Source organism: Sciurus vulgaris (assembly GCF_902686455.1).
Source record: "Sciurus vulgaris genome assembly, chromosome: 3".
In the NCBI taxonomy this organism is placed as follows: domain Eukaryota; kingdom Metazoa; phylum Chordata; class Mammalia; order Rodentia; family Sciuridae; genus Sciurus; species Sciurus vulgaris.
This window is the reverse complement of record NC_136463.1, coordinates 17,244,885-17,260,820: the sequence shown is the minus strand read 5'-3', so window position 1 is coordinate 17,260,820 and position 15,936 is coordinate 17,244,885. Positions and strand designations below refer to the sequence as shown.

At 45.6% G+C, this 15,936-nt stretch overlaps 1 pseudogene across 1 annotated transcript in view; it reads left to right on the top strand.

The window, feature by feature from the left end:
- Positions 1–15,315, top strand: part of LOC306658232 (integrin beta-3-like) — a 28,668-nt pseudogene extending 13,353 nt beyond the window's left edge. Inside the window, exons 7-11 of the transcript XR_013767007.1 lie at positions 1,117–1,339; positions 2,248–2,348; positions 4,738–4,857; positions 10,413–10,579; positions 12,303–15,315. The product of XR_013767007.1 is annotated as an integrin beta-3-like (transcript). The remainder of the gene's footprint in view (positions 1–1,116; positions 1,340–2,247; positions 2,349–4,737; positions 4,858–10,412; positions 10,580–12,302) is intronic.
- Positions 15,316–15,936: the final 621 nt, after the last annotated feature.

Genomic DNA, 15,936 nt, shown 5'->3' with positions numbered 1-15,936 from the left:
GAGACAGTTGAACTGTGTCTGCAACTCAAAAGCAATTGATTGTGGAGAATATATCTGCAAATTTTGAGTGCAGAGGAGGAACAAGGATGAGCCAGCAGAGGCTTGGCAAAGGCCACTGGGCTATGCAAGGTCATTGCTAATGATTGTCTATACTGCTCTCCTCAGGAAAATCTTGCTTCTTTTGTTCTCTGCTGTCTTTTCTCTGTGGCATTCCCGGGATTTAGTTAAGAGCTCTGGCCTTCAGCAAGCTGGGAGGTAGGCTACATTTGCTCTTTCTGCTTACTCGACTCCATTGGCTGACTCCATGGGCTCTTGGTACCTTTTGTCTGCCCCTTGGACGCCCCCATGCCTTGGGGCACTCTGCGTATCTTCCCTTCCCTGTGCTTGGGGTATCTCGAGTCCTCCGTGGCCCCTGTGTCGAGGTTTTCCTGTCTTGTGCATGCTTTCTCAGATCCCTGCTGCTCACCTCTCAGGGTGGCACTGAGCCGATTTGAGAAACAGAATAACAGACATCTGTGGCTGAGTTGTTAGTGGAGGGACCAGCTCTTCAAATTGGAGCCTATGTTGGTGTCTAACCCAGCTGGGAAAAGATAGTGATGGCAAGGGTAGACTCCTCAGGTCTGGCGGGAGAGAGAAGCAGCCTGTGCCAGGTCAAAGGGAAGTAGTTTGGGGCCTGAGGGTCACTTTGCTGTCATTAGGCCATATTATCCAGGCTTCTGGGTACCCTCTGTTGTTGCAGGCTGTGGCTCCAGGCTGTTGCTCAGTGCTGTGCCACTTCTCAAGGCTGAAGAGCTGCTTTGTTCTCAGACTGGAAGCTGGTAGAGAAGGCAGAGGGATTCAAGGGCAAGAGAAAGGGTGGGAATCTTGGGAGGAGACTCAGCTCTGGAGACTCCTTTGCTCTGCAGGGACTCAGACCAAGACCTGCCACACCTTGGAACACCCAGAAAGCCAAGTTTGTCCCCATTGGGTAGGGTTCCCCTCACAGTGAGCCAGCGCCCTGCTGATCTGGAGGATCATCATCTGTCTGGCTGGGAGAGAGGGGTGGCAGTTTGTGGCAGGCTTCCATGGGAGTGGGACGATCACTAGCTGACCCACCCTTGGGCTGTGTGCTTTCAGGGCACGGCCAGTGCAGCTGTGGGGACTGCCTGTGTGACTCCGACTGGACTGGCTACTACTGCAACTGCACCACACGCACCGACACCTGCATGTCCAGCAATGGGCTGCTGTGTAGCGGCCGGGGCAAGTGTGAATGTGGCAGCTGCATCTGCATCCAGCCAGGCTCCTACGGGGACACTTGTGAGAAATGTCCCACTTGCCCGGATGCCTGCACCTTTAAGAAGTGAGTGGGCAGTTTGGAGAGAGTTGGGAGTCTGGGAGCGGGGAGAGAGTCCCCTGGACTAGAATCCCCAACTCTTAAGGTTCTACCTCTTACTCCCCGAAGCTTTAGGGAGAAGAGTTTGCTCCTGCCCAATAGCTTCTCTCCTCTCTGGGGAGTTGGAGGTACAGACAACTGTAAGGGGCTGAAGTAGCACTAGCTGGACTCCAGTTGGAGCAAACTCTCTCCTAGGGTGGCATCCTGAATACTACTGAGTTCAGGAAGGAAGGCTCAACCAGGTATGCTCTGGAACATTCCAGTGCTGATGTTCTGAGTCTGTGGGAGTTGCAGGGCTGGAGCTGTGGAGGACACTGTGGAGCAGGGGCAGCTCACACACTTCACCTGCTGGTGGGACAGAGGAAGCCCAACTCCAGAGAGCTGCCATTCTTCTTCCACTTTAAGCAGGATGGAGTCATGGCGTGCACCTGTGCAGCTAGCCATACAGGGCCCACGCTGGGAAGGGCCTTTGCATGTTGTGTTGTCACTGTTCTTAGTAATTTCTGAACAAAAATTTCATTTTGTACTGGCCCCCAAAATTTTGTGACTTTAAGGCTCCCTGAAGTGTGTAGAGCTCACATATCCTAGATGGGACATGAAGAAGCTTAACAAAGAACCTGGGACCTCTGGCTGTCAGGTTCTGCCTTGGGTGAGGAGGACACCTTTACTCCTGAACCCCACACTTGACTATTTGGGCCCCAGGATGATCTTTCAGGGTGTGTGTGTGTGTGTGTGTGTGTGTGTGTGTGTGTGTTGTGTTTTCAAATTTTTTAAACTGAGGAGCAGCTTTCTGGGTACCTGGAGGTCAGAGATGCACTGGGACATGCCTCGGTTGCTCCTCCCTTGTTTTAATTGCTCTGTCCTCTCTCCTTTAGGGAGTGTGTGGAGTGTAAGAAGTTTGACCGGGGAGTCCTTCATGAGGAAAACACCTGTACCCGTTATTGCCGTGACGAGATCGAGTCTGTGAAAGAGCTTAGTAAGTTCAGCAGGCCTCAGTGCCTCACACATCTTGGTTCTAAATGTTTCCACTTCAGTCCCAGAACCTGTCCAACACCCATCTATAAAGTGGAAGAGCAATTCCTGCTTCAAGAACCATCATGTAGGCCTGATGTACAGCAGGCACGAAATGAAGCTAGCTTTCTTGGGAGACCTCCTTTGTCCCTTCTAATGTGTCCAGCAGGCCTTCCCATTTTTGATTCCTGAAGCCCACAGACTCAGCAAAAACCTGTGTATAACTTGTAAAGGGTGTATAAGTTGGGCACCCCTAACTTCACCCCACCCCCAAAGAAAGGAAGATAATGTACCCCAAATAGGGAAACTGAGGTACAGATCTGGGAAATAGTCACCTATGATGGTCATCACCATAGCCTAATAGGCTAGTGAGCATTTGCCTGGTTCACTTTATTAAATGTTAAGCAGGGGCTGGGGAGATAGCTCAGTCGGTACAGTGCTTGCCTTGTAAGCACAAGGCCCTGGGTTCCATCCCCAGCACCCAGAAAAAAAAAAAAAAAATGTTAATCAATGCCTAGGCTGGTGTGGAGGGAATCCTTCACCCTTATGGTCATTACCAAAATCTCTTTATCCCGAAGCCCTTTTGGCTTTCTGGGATCCCCCTCAGATAAGACAGGAATACAAACAGTGGGGAACAAAATTCTTGCCTGCAGTTATTTTTCTTTGTACTTCATCTTGACTTTAAAGATGATCTTCATTGCTGCCAGCACATCTGATGTGGTTATCTGGGCCAGTGAGGCACTGGTGGTGCCAGGGAGATACAGTCTCTCTGGAGATAGCAATCTCCCACAAAGGCAGGAAATGTGTTTTCAGCGAGAGCCCTAGTGAGACAGCCAGGCATCAGCTTTTGGTGGGAGTGTTATGGAAAACAGCCAGCTTTCTGAACCTTTTGGCCCAGAAGTGGGCTGGGGGGGAGTTGGTGATTGGGGGATTGAGTTTGAAGAGGGAGTTTTTCCTCTGGAGGAGACTACACTTCTATGATTAGCCCAGAGGGAAGGTATGCTAAGACGTCAAGGTATTTTTTTTTTTTTTTTTTTTGCGGTGCTGGGGATCGAACCCAGGGCCTTGTGCTTGCAAGGCAAGCACTCTACCCACTGAGCTATCTCCCCAGCCCCAAGGTATTTTTATCATCTAGACCAGGTGAGCATTAGTTGATAAGCATTTCTTTACCCACCTCCTTCACTACCATAATAATCATAAAGGTAAACGCTCACATATAGGAAATTTTATAACTTATGAAAATTATAAAAGCATCTTTCATACATGTTACATATTGTTCTCCAGACCTAATGAAGTAGAACTATAGTACTATTGTTATTTTTATTTTGTTAATGAGGAAACTGAGTCTCAAGAAAATCACCTTGCCCACAGAAGGGAATCCTGCATTGAGAACTGAATCCTGAGATCTTTACTCTTTCCCTTGTGCTGAGGGACCAGCACTGATGGCCTGTTGACTTCAGGTCCACTGGATGTATTTTTTTTTTAAATATTTTTTTAGTTGTTTATGGACCTTTTATTTATTCATATGTGGTGCTGAGAATTGAACCCAGTGCCTCATGCATGCCAGGCAAGCCCTCTACCACTGGGTTATAACACCAGCCCTCCACTGATGTGTTTTGTGAGTCATGTTCTGGTCCCTCTCCATCACTTATTTGCAGTGGAATCTTGGCACATTTTCTTAATTTCATTGTGTGTCAGTTTTGCTTATCTGGTTTCCTCAGTATAGGATGCAGTGCGGCTGGTGGAGGGTGACCCACAGTGTCATCGACAGAATAACAGGTCTGAGGGTTCACCTGCACACTGTGGGAGGCACACAGGATCAGAAACAGACACAGAAGAGCTACACATGCTGTGTAAGCAAACTATTGAGAATTATTGAGCAAGCAGAGAAAAGAAAGAGAAGGGAAGAAACACCTACTGTATGTTAAAGTCTATTTATTTTAAGCATGAAATTCTCCACCAACCCTGTAAGGTGGGCAGATCATTTTCCTTTTATAGATAGATGAAGGAGAGACTGATGGAGGTCAAATAACTTATCCAAGATACACAACTGAGAGGTGGTGGAGCCAGGATTTGAATCAAAACGTATAATATTATTATATCATGCTCCTTCCAGAGGAGGGAATAAGAACCAAGAAGGGCCCGTGAGGGACAAAATACATCAGCAAGGGTCAGTGACTGGCAATTGCCAGGCATGCCAGCTATCTTGAACCTGGGCATCTCGCCTAATATCAGGCACAGGGTTTCCTGTCACATGCTTTTGTAGAAGTCCTCTGGAAGAGTTTTTGAAAGCTGTCATCTTCTAGGAAGTGACTGGTTTTTCATTCTTCCATATTCTCCCCTCCCTTCCCCAGAGGACACTGGCAAGGATGCAGTGAACTGTACCTACAAGAATGAGGAGGACTGCGTTGTCAGATTCCAGTACTATGAAGATGCTAGTGGAAAGTCCATCCTGTATGTGGTGGAAGAGCCAGGTGAGCGAACCGGAGGCCTTTCCTCACCCTGGGGAGAGGGAACAATCTTAGGTAGGAATTTCTACTCACCACTCCTCTTAAATGGAACAGGTTGAGCCTGGCCTTAAAAGTGATGTGAGAGTCTATCACGTTGGCGAGGGGACATATAAACTTAAGTATTAGCAAAAGAGTGACTTTCTGATTGAGAGGTGGCAAGATAAAAAGGTGGGTAAGGAGAGGAAGAAGGTAGGTATGGGAGGTCATCAAGGAACAAAATATGCCATGACTGATTTTTCCCCTGTTTTGGGGATGAACCCAGTACCTCATGCCTGCTAGGCCAGCACTCTGCCACTGAGCCATGTCCACAGCCCTTTCATGGCATTTTTGTAGGCAATAACGTCAGAAATAAGGAATTTAAATTCTAGCGCTTTACAGCCCATGGCATAAGTTCTGCTGAGAGACAGCTGCCATGGGGTCCCTGCCTGCTGCTGTAAGAGGAAGGCCTGATGTGGGAGCACCAATCCACCAGGTCGATGCCCGTATGTAGTGCCGGGTTTCTGGCGCTGAGTCAAGGCTGCACTGAACACCAAAAGGACTAAAAATACTTGCTCTTAAGACCTTTTGGAAGTAGGAGGAGTCCACCTCATCATACAAAGGCCCACTACAGGTCAATTACCACCCAACAACTGGATTTGGTTGCTTCGCCTTACCACCTTCATGGCCTCCGTCTTCATCCATTTCCTGTTGCTATGAGAAAATACCTGAGGCTGAGAGATGTATAAGAAGAGAAGTTCATTTGGTTCACAGTTTGGAGGCTGGAAGTCCCAGATCAGTGGTTCATCAGTTCAGCCTCTGGTGAGGACCTCCTTGGCTGTATCACCACATGGTGAATGCTGTCTGTGAACACAGGGCCGCGCGTTAGGCATGTGTTCTATCATTGAACGATACCCCCATACCAGGCTTGCTCTTCTTATAACAATCTGTCATTGTGGGAACTAACAGGGGTCCAATAAGAACTACCTTAATCCCTTCCAAGGGCAGTGCCCTAATGACCTAATTACTTTGTGCTAGGCTCTGCCTCTTAAGGTTTCCACCACCTTGATGTCACCATGCTGGGAACAAAGCTCTGAGCACATGAATTGGGACACAGTCAAAGCATATCCAAATCATGTACCTTCCTTTCCCTTACACAACAGATTAAGATATGAATCATTAGAAAATAATTTTAAATACTTACTATATGATGGATACTATGCTAGGTGCTGAAACTATAACAGTAAATAAGGCAGACAGGGTACTCACCGGCCATGGGTGAGACAGACATGGAAATCAAGAATGTCCAGTTGCAGAGGGCTAGGACTATTGATGGTGGAGGGCTGGGCAAACATAGGGAACCAAGGAACAATCTTGGAAGGCTGAACTTGAATCACTTGGTATCTTGACATTCATAGCTGTAGGAATTTCTTCAAATCATCTTTACACAAGGGGGCCAGATTTTTTTTTTCTCTAAAAAACCAAAATGTTTTATTTTTCAAGGGCCATGTGGATTCTGCTGTGGATGCTCCACTCGGCGATGGTAGCATAGGAAAGCAGTATAGACATTCTGTAAGTGCATGGACATGGCTGTATCTTTTTTCTCTTTGTTAGTTGTTCTTTTTAGATTTACTGACACTAGAGTTGTATCTGGACATATTATACATACATGGAGTATACTATTCTAATGAGGATCCTGTTTCTTGGGGTGGTACATGATGTGGAGTTACACTGGTCATGTATTCATATGTGAACATAGGAAAGTTATGTCCATTCTCCTGTCTTTCCTATTCCCATCCCTATATAATTTGCTAGCCCTTGGTCCAAGAGAGTGGTTCTCAAACTTTAACATATTTCTTGTTAAAAAGCAGTCCAGGGCTGGGGTTGTAACTTAGTAATAGAGTGAGGCCCTGGGTTCAATTCCCAGCAACAAAAAAGAGTCCTGAGCTCTGCCTTATGTCCACAAATCTATATCTCTACACCTCTGTGTTATCGGTGTTCCTGGTAATTGGGCTACACCCCAGCATTTGAGTCGCCTCTTGTTTTTAGGCTCATCACTTCCCCCAAGGGAGCCTTCTCAGACCCCACTGGCCTCCACCTGCTGACTAGATTTTGTTCTTCTGTTTGCCTCTCATGGTATCTGTGCTTCCCTTAGAAGGGCCTTCATTTCACTAGAATTAAATTGCTCCCTTCAATCAGCTCAGCTGCTCAGTTGACCATACACTTCGCAAATGCAGGAACAACGTCTGTCTTATCCATGGCCATATCCCTGTGCATCTACCAAGAAATTAGTTTTTAAAGGGATTTTGAATGATTTGCTAGAACTGATTATTCCTAGAGGACAAGTAGACTTAGGCACATTCTTGCTATCTACTAAGAGAACTTTGGCTGCTTGGGGAGGGAAGGAAATGAGGTGGGAAAAAGGAGGAAGGAAAGTCTGGAGGAGCTACCCAGGGTCGCCCTTCCTTGGGAAAGAGCTGCCACATCTATGTCATCAGGGGCGTTACTGTATCCATGGGTGGAGGAGTGCACAGTGTCCCATCTGGAATGTTGTCCTCAGACCTTCCCAGAGCTGTTACTCTTTAGTGGGAGAAGGAAGGTTAAGAAAGGGCATAACCTTACTTTTACTAGTGGACTCCAAGGGCAGCTGACATGGGAAGGGATGTGTCTGTGAGCCAGCAGGTGTGGAATGGTTTGACCAGGACTTCCTCACATCTCTCACCTGCCCTGCTGCACCTTGTCTGTACTTGTTCCAGAAGGGTGTCATGTCCTTTGCTTTGGGTCTAACAGTATTTCATCTCTTTGCTACACAGTCATTGCTGGTACCCCTGTTCAACCACTTATCCAAATCATTTGGCTTGGGATTTTTTTTTTTTTTTTTTTTTAGTTGATGGACACAATACCTTTATTTTATTTATTCATTTTAATGTGGTGCTGAGGATTGATCCAGTGCTTCACATGTGCTAGGCAAGCACTCTACCCCTGTACTATAACCCTGGCCCTGGCTTGTGATTTTGAGACTGCAGTCTACTGCCTGAAGTTGTGGGGAACAGAGACGATGGTAACTCTGGTGCCCTGCCAGTTAGGCCCACTCCTCCACGTCAGGATATGGGACCCTAGTATAACGTCAAAATACATTCTACTGTCATGTGTATGTAAAAAGAACAACAACAACAACAAAGTTAGGGGACCCTAGGTCCAGAGACCCACATTTCCTCTCTGCTTGTCCGGGCTCTGTCTCCCTCTTACCCCCAGCCCCAACCATTTCTAGGGACTCTGACTTTGAGGAGATTGTAGCAGCTGGGGTCCCAGAGCATAGTAGGAGATTATTTTCTTCTCTTTGCCAACTCATAGCTTTGCAGATGCTCTCTTTGAAGGCCTGAGTCCTGGCAGGGCAGTAAAGGGAATATGTCAAATGGTTAGGCATTGGCCATGTGGGGTGTAGCCACATGGAATGGGCTCCTGATCTGGGCCCTCTTCACTCCCAAATAGAGTTTCCAGATAAAATAGAATATGTTCCATGCAATATTTGGTACATGCTTATACTAAAAAGTAATTCATTGTTTATCTGAAAATAAAATTTATCTGGGCTTCCTATACTTTTGTTTGTTAAATCTGTCAACCTTACCCAGACTTCTCTGACCTTGGGTCACTCAATTTGGGTCCACTGCTATGTCTGGGAGGCCTTTCAGAGACCACCTGATCTTGTCTTCTGTTTCTGGGAAGCAACCCACCCCTGCTGGTACAGATGGATAACCGATTGCTTTCACCTGAATACCTCCTGGGAGTCTACCTGTCCTGACCACACTAACATGTAGAATGGAAGAGATTTCACTTTGAGGTTTGAAGGTGTGCCCTGTCCCATTCTTCCAGAGAATTCATAATTGCTTTTCCCAGAAAAATTGGGGCCCTTCACTCCTGGGAACTCGGACACCGGAACCTCACGGCCTCTCTCCAGGCGCTCCTTTATTTATAGACAGGGTGTAATTTGGTGGGTTGGGAAATGGCCAGCTTGGTTTGTGGTGGTGGTTGCATTTGTGCAATGTGTGGTGAGCACAGAGTGTATGTTTAGAGAAGAAGGTGGGAGACAGTGTGGAAAGTGGGTGTGACTTCCTCTCCAGACTCATCAATACCCATATATCAAACACCTAGTTTCATAACACTTGAGGTTTCCAGAGTGAGGTCACCTGTCAGACACCTGAGGTTTATGGGAAACAGAGATCTGCACAGGATAATCAGCTGAACCTCAGGGGGATGATGGACCTCTGTCTGCTTTGGTTATTGAGGCTGAACAGGAAGTCAGCTTACAATAGGGTAGGACTTTAGATGACCAAAAGATTTGAGAAAGAACTCCTAAGATTATCATGGCTGGCAGGCTTCCTAGTCTCTAAGCATGCTAAAAAGGTCTCTAGGTTCATAGTCCTTAAGGATGTACATATCTGAACCACAGTTAACAGACACAAATGTCTACAGGAGGTAAGTGGGCAAATAAACAAAACAGCTGGGTATAAGAAGAACACTAGTAACAATGGTAGCTCATATTTTATTGAGCACTTATTCTTTGCCAGGTATTGCTCTCATGTCTTTAAGTATGTTTCACTTAAGTATTACTCTTACCACGTTTTTAAAGTGAGTTTGAAGAGCTGGGGGTATAGTTCAGTAGTAGAGCGCTTGCCCAGCCTGTGCAAGGCCCCCACCCATAAAGTGAATGTGAAGCCATTCTCCAACAGACACCCAGAAAAGTTAGTTTACTGAATGTCATGCAGTACAGAGCGTTAAGCCAGGATTTAAACCCAGAGTGCACAGTGGTACAGACACAAGGACAAGTCACCCTTTGCCTCTGTTTAGGGGAGAAACAGGAGCGTGGTGAGGACTCTCACAAATAGAAAACAACGTGTCCCAGCTAAAAGGGGCAACTGTTCTCAATTCTAGTTGATGGCCACTTTGTAGGGATGTATGTTCTTGTGTTTCCAAATCTTTTGATTTTTTTTTTTCCTCTTTTTGGTGTGCGTGATCCTGGGGATAGAACCCAGGGCCTTTTGGATGCTAGACAAGTACTCTACCATTGGACTACACCCTCAGTTGCCATATCCTTTTTTTTTTTTGTATTTGGGATTGAACTCAGGGGTGCTTAACCACTGAGCTCCATCCCCAGCCCTGTTCTGTATTTTAAGACAAGGTCTCACTGAGTTGCTTAGGGCTTCCCTAAGTTGCTGGGGCTGGCTTTGAACTCCTGCCTCAGCCTCCTGAGTTGCTGGGATTACAGGTGTGTGCCACGGAGCCTGGACAAATCATTTTTAAAACGAATGGTTGGGTGAACTGTGCACGTGTGATCAGCTTGAGACCTCAGATTTAAATTACTCAGGACAGCTTATTGCCTCCCTAAAGATTGCCCCCTTAAAAACGAACAATGAATTTATGTTTTGAAATTGTCCCGTTCCCTTCAGAGGTCTTTCCAGTGCATCGTTACTCTGAAGTAACACTGAAGGCCTTACAGTCTTAGCCAGTTCAAGTGATTCCTGCTCTCTGCTTCTTCCTTGCAGAGTGTCCCAAGGGTCCTGACATCCTTGTGGTCCTGCTCTCAGTGATGGGGGCTATTCTGCTCATCGGCCTTGCAACTCTGCTCATCTGGAAGCTCCTCATCACCATCCATGACCGGAAAGAGTTTGCTAAATTTGAGGAAGAACGAGCCAGAGCAAAATGGGACACAGTAAGAGGCTGGGCTGTGCTGGGTATTTTCCTGAGTCTTTGGCTCAAGAACCTGAAGTGGGAATACTCAGAGTGGCCAGGGTCAGCCAGCATTGTAGTTTTCAGATTATCCTCTGCTCTGGGAGATGGTCTCACTGTTGTCTTTAAGCTTCCTGAAAACCACCTGATCCTCTATCACACAGTGACCATGGGCCATGTCTTGAGAACTGATTGAACAAGTAGGACCCAGCTCTGCTCCAACACTGAAGAAATGAAAAAGAAACTTAGTCTTCAGTTGAGGGAGACAGGACAAACCTATATTGAGAACACACAATACATTATATAGTACTGAAGTCCAAAGCATTAAAAACGAACAGAAAAAAATACAATAGTTAACACTTACTGAGGGTTTACCATGTGCTGGGAACTGTTCTAAATGCTTTTTTTTTTTTTTTTTTTTTTTTTTTTTTACATATTAGCTTATTTCATTCCTGTAACAACCGAGGTGGGGGGCAATATTATTGTTCCCATTTTATAAGTAAGAGAACTGAGTGCAGGGGAGTTCAGTAGCTTACCTGATCATGGGAGGGAATTAGGTAACTATAGGACTTTGTTTTGGAGTCAGCCTCTTAGGAATAGTGGCAGGACCTCAATCTACCTCATTCTCTTCTTTTCCCACCACATGGTAGTTTCCAAATCAGACTCTTCTCTTATGGTTCCTGTTGTTTATCCTGAATTAACTCAATCAAACAAGTGTTTGTTGAGAACTTTTTATATACTGATTCCACAGTATTCTCCTTTGGCTCATCTTCCACATTTTAACTATTTTCTGGACCTTCCACATGACATTTGGCTCCTTGAATGTCCAGGGTTAGACCAAAAGTTTGTTCCCATTTGGTGGTGATCCCAGAGCTTTGTACCCAATGATTTTAAGAAACTGGGATATTTCTGTTAAGACCATGCAGAGCATCCCGAGTCTCCAAAATAAAGAAGAATGTGTTAGGCTTCTCAAAGTTACCAGTAAGAACTATGTGGCCAGGTGCAGTGGCGCATGCCTATAGTCCCAGCAACTCAGGAGGCTGAGGCAGGAAGATCACAAGTTTAAGGCCAGCTTTAGCAACTTAGCCAGACCCTCAAGAACTCAGTGAGCCCCTGTTTCAAAATAAGAAATAAAAAGGGCTAGGGATGTAGCTCAGTGGTAAAGTGCCCCTGGGTTCAATTTCTAATACCAAAACCAAAACCAAAACCAAAACAATAACAAAACAAAAACACACAAACAAAATACAAAGAGAAAGAACTACTTAACTTCATGGGATTTGTCACTTTTTGTTGGAAAATAATTTGGGAAACCTAGTGAGGGGTTTATTTTTCCCTGATAACATGACAGTTTTGTGGGTAATCATTGAAGAGTTGAGATGAAAACGAACAGAGTCTTTTCAGCAAAAGCAGTCTAAGGTGTTCTGACCATTGCCTTCTGCGTTCCTCTCTCTGCCCCACACTGGCTGGCCCTGCCACACTAAGGAAAAAGGGGAGAAAAACAAAAGGGAGAGTAGGGGAGAGGAGGAAGCAGGGCAGATTCGGGTACAAGCTGTTCTAGAATGTTTTGGGAGTGCCAGAGTGCTGGACTGACTTTAACCCCTGTGCCAGAGGAGGTCTTGGGCAACCCTCTCAGGTGAAAAGGAAACCTTTGGGATATGAGAGCACCTAGGAGCTGACCCTAAGACGCTCTCCTGTTCTCTCCACAGGCCAACAACCCGCTGTATAAAGAGGCCACGTCCACCTTCACCAATATCACCTACCGGGGTACTTAATGACAAGAGGTCATCATCAGATCATCATCAGACTATGCCAGATGATGGGCATCTCTGCCGTCATGTTTACAGAGGACAGCATTTGTGGGGCGGGATTTGGGCTTAGAGTGGGGTGGGCTGGGAGGATGTCAGTATTTGGAAGTGTGTGTGTGTGTGTGTGTGTGTGTGTGTAACGCGTGGGGGAAAGTTTAATTTAAAATTTGTGATGTGTCCCCAGAGCACAGCTCCTCAGCCTTTGTTCTCAGATGCCTCCTGCAGGGACGAGTCCTGCTTGGCCTGAGGGTGGCATGGAGCTGAGGAGGTGTTCTTCATTACCTCAGTGAGAAGCCAGCTTTCCTTATCAGGCCATTCTCCTTAAAGAAAAGGGCAGCGCCAAGATTTCTCATTTCAGAGAAAAGGATGCCAAGCCTGGCTCAGTCCTGAGCTTGTAAGTTTATGGCTGTCGGGCCTGACTCTCAGGAACTGTGGGGCTGTGCAGCCGGGTTTTGTCCTCTGTTTCTGCTTCCTTCCCTTTCCCTCAGGAGTCAGGGGAGAGCTTCCTGTGCCTTTTGCTACCATCTGAGTCCAGCTATGGTTCTCTTGTAAAGGAAGTCCTTGCCACCTAATATACACTAATCTGATGGGCGCGAGGAAGGCAGGGCCACTCAGGGGTCCTGCATGGCTCGGGATGTGCCAGCTTCCCCCAGTTCATAATCACGGCCCTTTAGATTTGCCTCCCTGGCAGCTCTACCCTGGAGGTTTGGTCACAGGGTCCTCCTTAGACCAGCACCTTCTCTTTCCCTCCCGTTTCCACACCCTTGCTGCTGTGGACATTTGCTGTGTACTGGGGATTTCTCTTTTGACCAAATGCTTTTCTTCCAAGGGAGGGTGCTATGGTCAGCACCAGAGGTCTGGTCCTCCCCTTCAGACTTCTTCGCATGTCCGAGGCACCTCCTTAACCTAAGCCTGGGCCTCTGTGTGCTACATCCATCCATGGGGGTGACTGCGTTTACCTACCTCGTGGGGGTCTTGTGCAGGAGTCATTCCCATGAGTCTGTTGACTGTAAGTGCCAGGACACAGTGATGGACCAGTTGGGTCAGCATGTGTGGCCTCTCTCCCTATGGGCAGGACAACCTTGTTTTAACTCAGTCTTTAATTTGAGAGGCCACAAGTGCAATTTTATTTTATTTTTCTCATGGGAGCACCTGAACCATGATGAGGTTTGCTTACTCTAAAGGAACATGTATATAAACACACTTTATATTTGTAATTTTATTTGATGACAAAGGAAAGCATAAAAAGCCATGCCGACGGGGGTGCAAACGGGCACTCCCATTTGGCATCATTCGTGGTAAGTTGCTGCCCAGTTGCTGGGTCTCTAAGGGGCTCTTGATTCGTGGGAGCCTGTGCGGATGGAGGTATGGACATACTGGACCTTTCCTGAGGGGGATGGACTGTTCTGTTGTCCCAGCAAGAGCAAGAGCAATTGCTCCACTGGTGACTTTCATCCCATATTAAAAACCCGTCTCACCGCCCTCAGAAAAGGAAAGATCTGCGTAAGGAGAAAAATATGAGTCCTGTGTTCGGTGTCACAGCCAAGAAATCTTTAACGCTAATTAGGGCAAGTCACTTTCTTCTCCCTGGGGCTCAGTTCTCTAGTTGTAAAAAGTATGGATTTGGACGAGCCAATCTTGAAGGTCAAATTTAACATTCTAAGATGCTGGAAGCTCAATGGCATCAAACATGAAGTCAAGATTCTGTGGGGGTGGGATGGGGCTGGGGTGCAGTTCAGTGGTAGAACCCTTGCCTAGCATGTGTGAGACCCTGGGTTTGATGCCAAGCACTGCATAAAAAAAAAAAAAAAAAATCCTGTGGGATATTTCTAGTGTTTGCTTTTTAGCTGGAAAATCTGAGAGCTCTGGCTTTGGCAAGAGCAGATGCCATTCCCTATCATTCTTCTCAAGGAGAATCTCTTCCTCATTCTATCCTATCTCAGAACCCCTTCTCCAACTTTTGTTAGCAGGTATATCTCCTGATGTAGCACTTAAGTTCCACTTAGTTATTATGTCTTAGTTATTTGTGTATATTCAAGTCAATAAGAAATAGCTGATTCAGTTGTTAACACTGAGAATAAGCCTTGAAATTACAAATGAGGCTAATGACTGAGCCCTGTCTCACCTGCACATTACCCTTACAGTAGGAGATGGGAATGTGCGGAAGAACAAATAACGGAAGAAGGATGATCACAAATCCAAGAAGTTCAGAAGCTAATTGTAACCTTTGGCTATCAAGACAGAGTCCATCAGAGTAGTAGTGGGACATTTTCTTTCGATAAGATGATTTACATCAAGAAATTCTATGGAAGGAGGAAGACAGTGTATCCCAAGGACGAAAAAAAAAATCATGAAATCTTATGTGAGCTTCTGGGATGAGGCTTATAGGCCTTGAAGACCAGTGTTGCTTGTTTGCCTGATAGGAAATAGAGGTTAGTTTTGGCATAGGGTGAACATTTAAATCGTATTTTGGCATCAGCAACACAGCACAAAGGGATTTTGCCCAGCTCTTTTGGGAATAATTTTATGTCCAGTCTCAGGGTCTGTGGACAACAGTTAGGAAACCTAACATTCCTGACAAGTTGCTGTATCAGGAGTCAGATCCTTACCTCTCAGTCATTCCTAGACTGTCCAGACACTTCTCTTTGTTAAGTATTCCTGAAATTACTTAAGTGCCTTCCTGACCACCTCCTCTGAGTTGTGCAACAGTGAATTAAATGTGTTTTCCAAAAAGAACTGGCCTAAGGCTGTCCAGTGCTTCCTGTGTTGTTATTTCTGTTTCCTCTGGGTAAAAAGAATAAGTGTTATTGCCTCACGAATGATTATTTTAGAGTAAGAATGCTTCCAAGTATAACAGAATGATGACTACTATGTAAACTGAAGCTTCCTTCAGAATCCAGAGCTTTTCTTTAGACTTAATAATGCTTTCAAAATGATTAGATTATTACTAAGAGTTTGAGTTTTTTTTTTTTTTTTTTAAATTGGACATTATTTAGGAACTTGTGCAACCTCACAGAACTGTCAGTGTAACCTAAGTTTTGTTGGTGGGAAGCATGAATGATAAAGGCTTGCCAGCAAATTATTTGTAGACAATTTACATGTTCAAATTTTAAAGTATTGGGTGTCAAAGTGTGGCCCCAGGACCAGCCACATAAATATCACCTGGAAACTTGTCAGAAATTAATATTGAGCAGGTGTGGTGGTGTACTCCTGTAATCCCAATGACTCGAGAGGCTGAGGCAGGAGGATCGCAAGTTCAAAGCCAACTGCAATTTAGAGAGGCCTGAAGCAATTTAATGAGACCCTGTCTCAAAATAAAAAAATAAAAATAAAAATAAAAAGGGCTGAGGTGTGGCTCAGTGGTTTAAGTGCCCCTGGGACCAAAAAAAAAAAAAAAGACACATGGTAAACAAGATATTTGAGGCTGCCGCCCTTGTAACATGGCATGGTATTTTACAGTAAATGTAGGAGTTTACTCTAAAATAATGATAAAAAAACATAGTAGAGTTGATACATTAACTATTAACATAGTCCT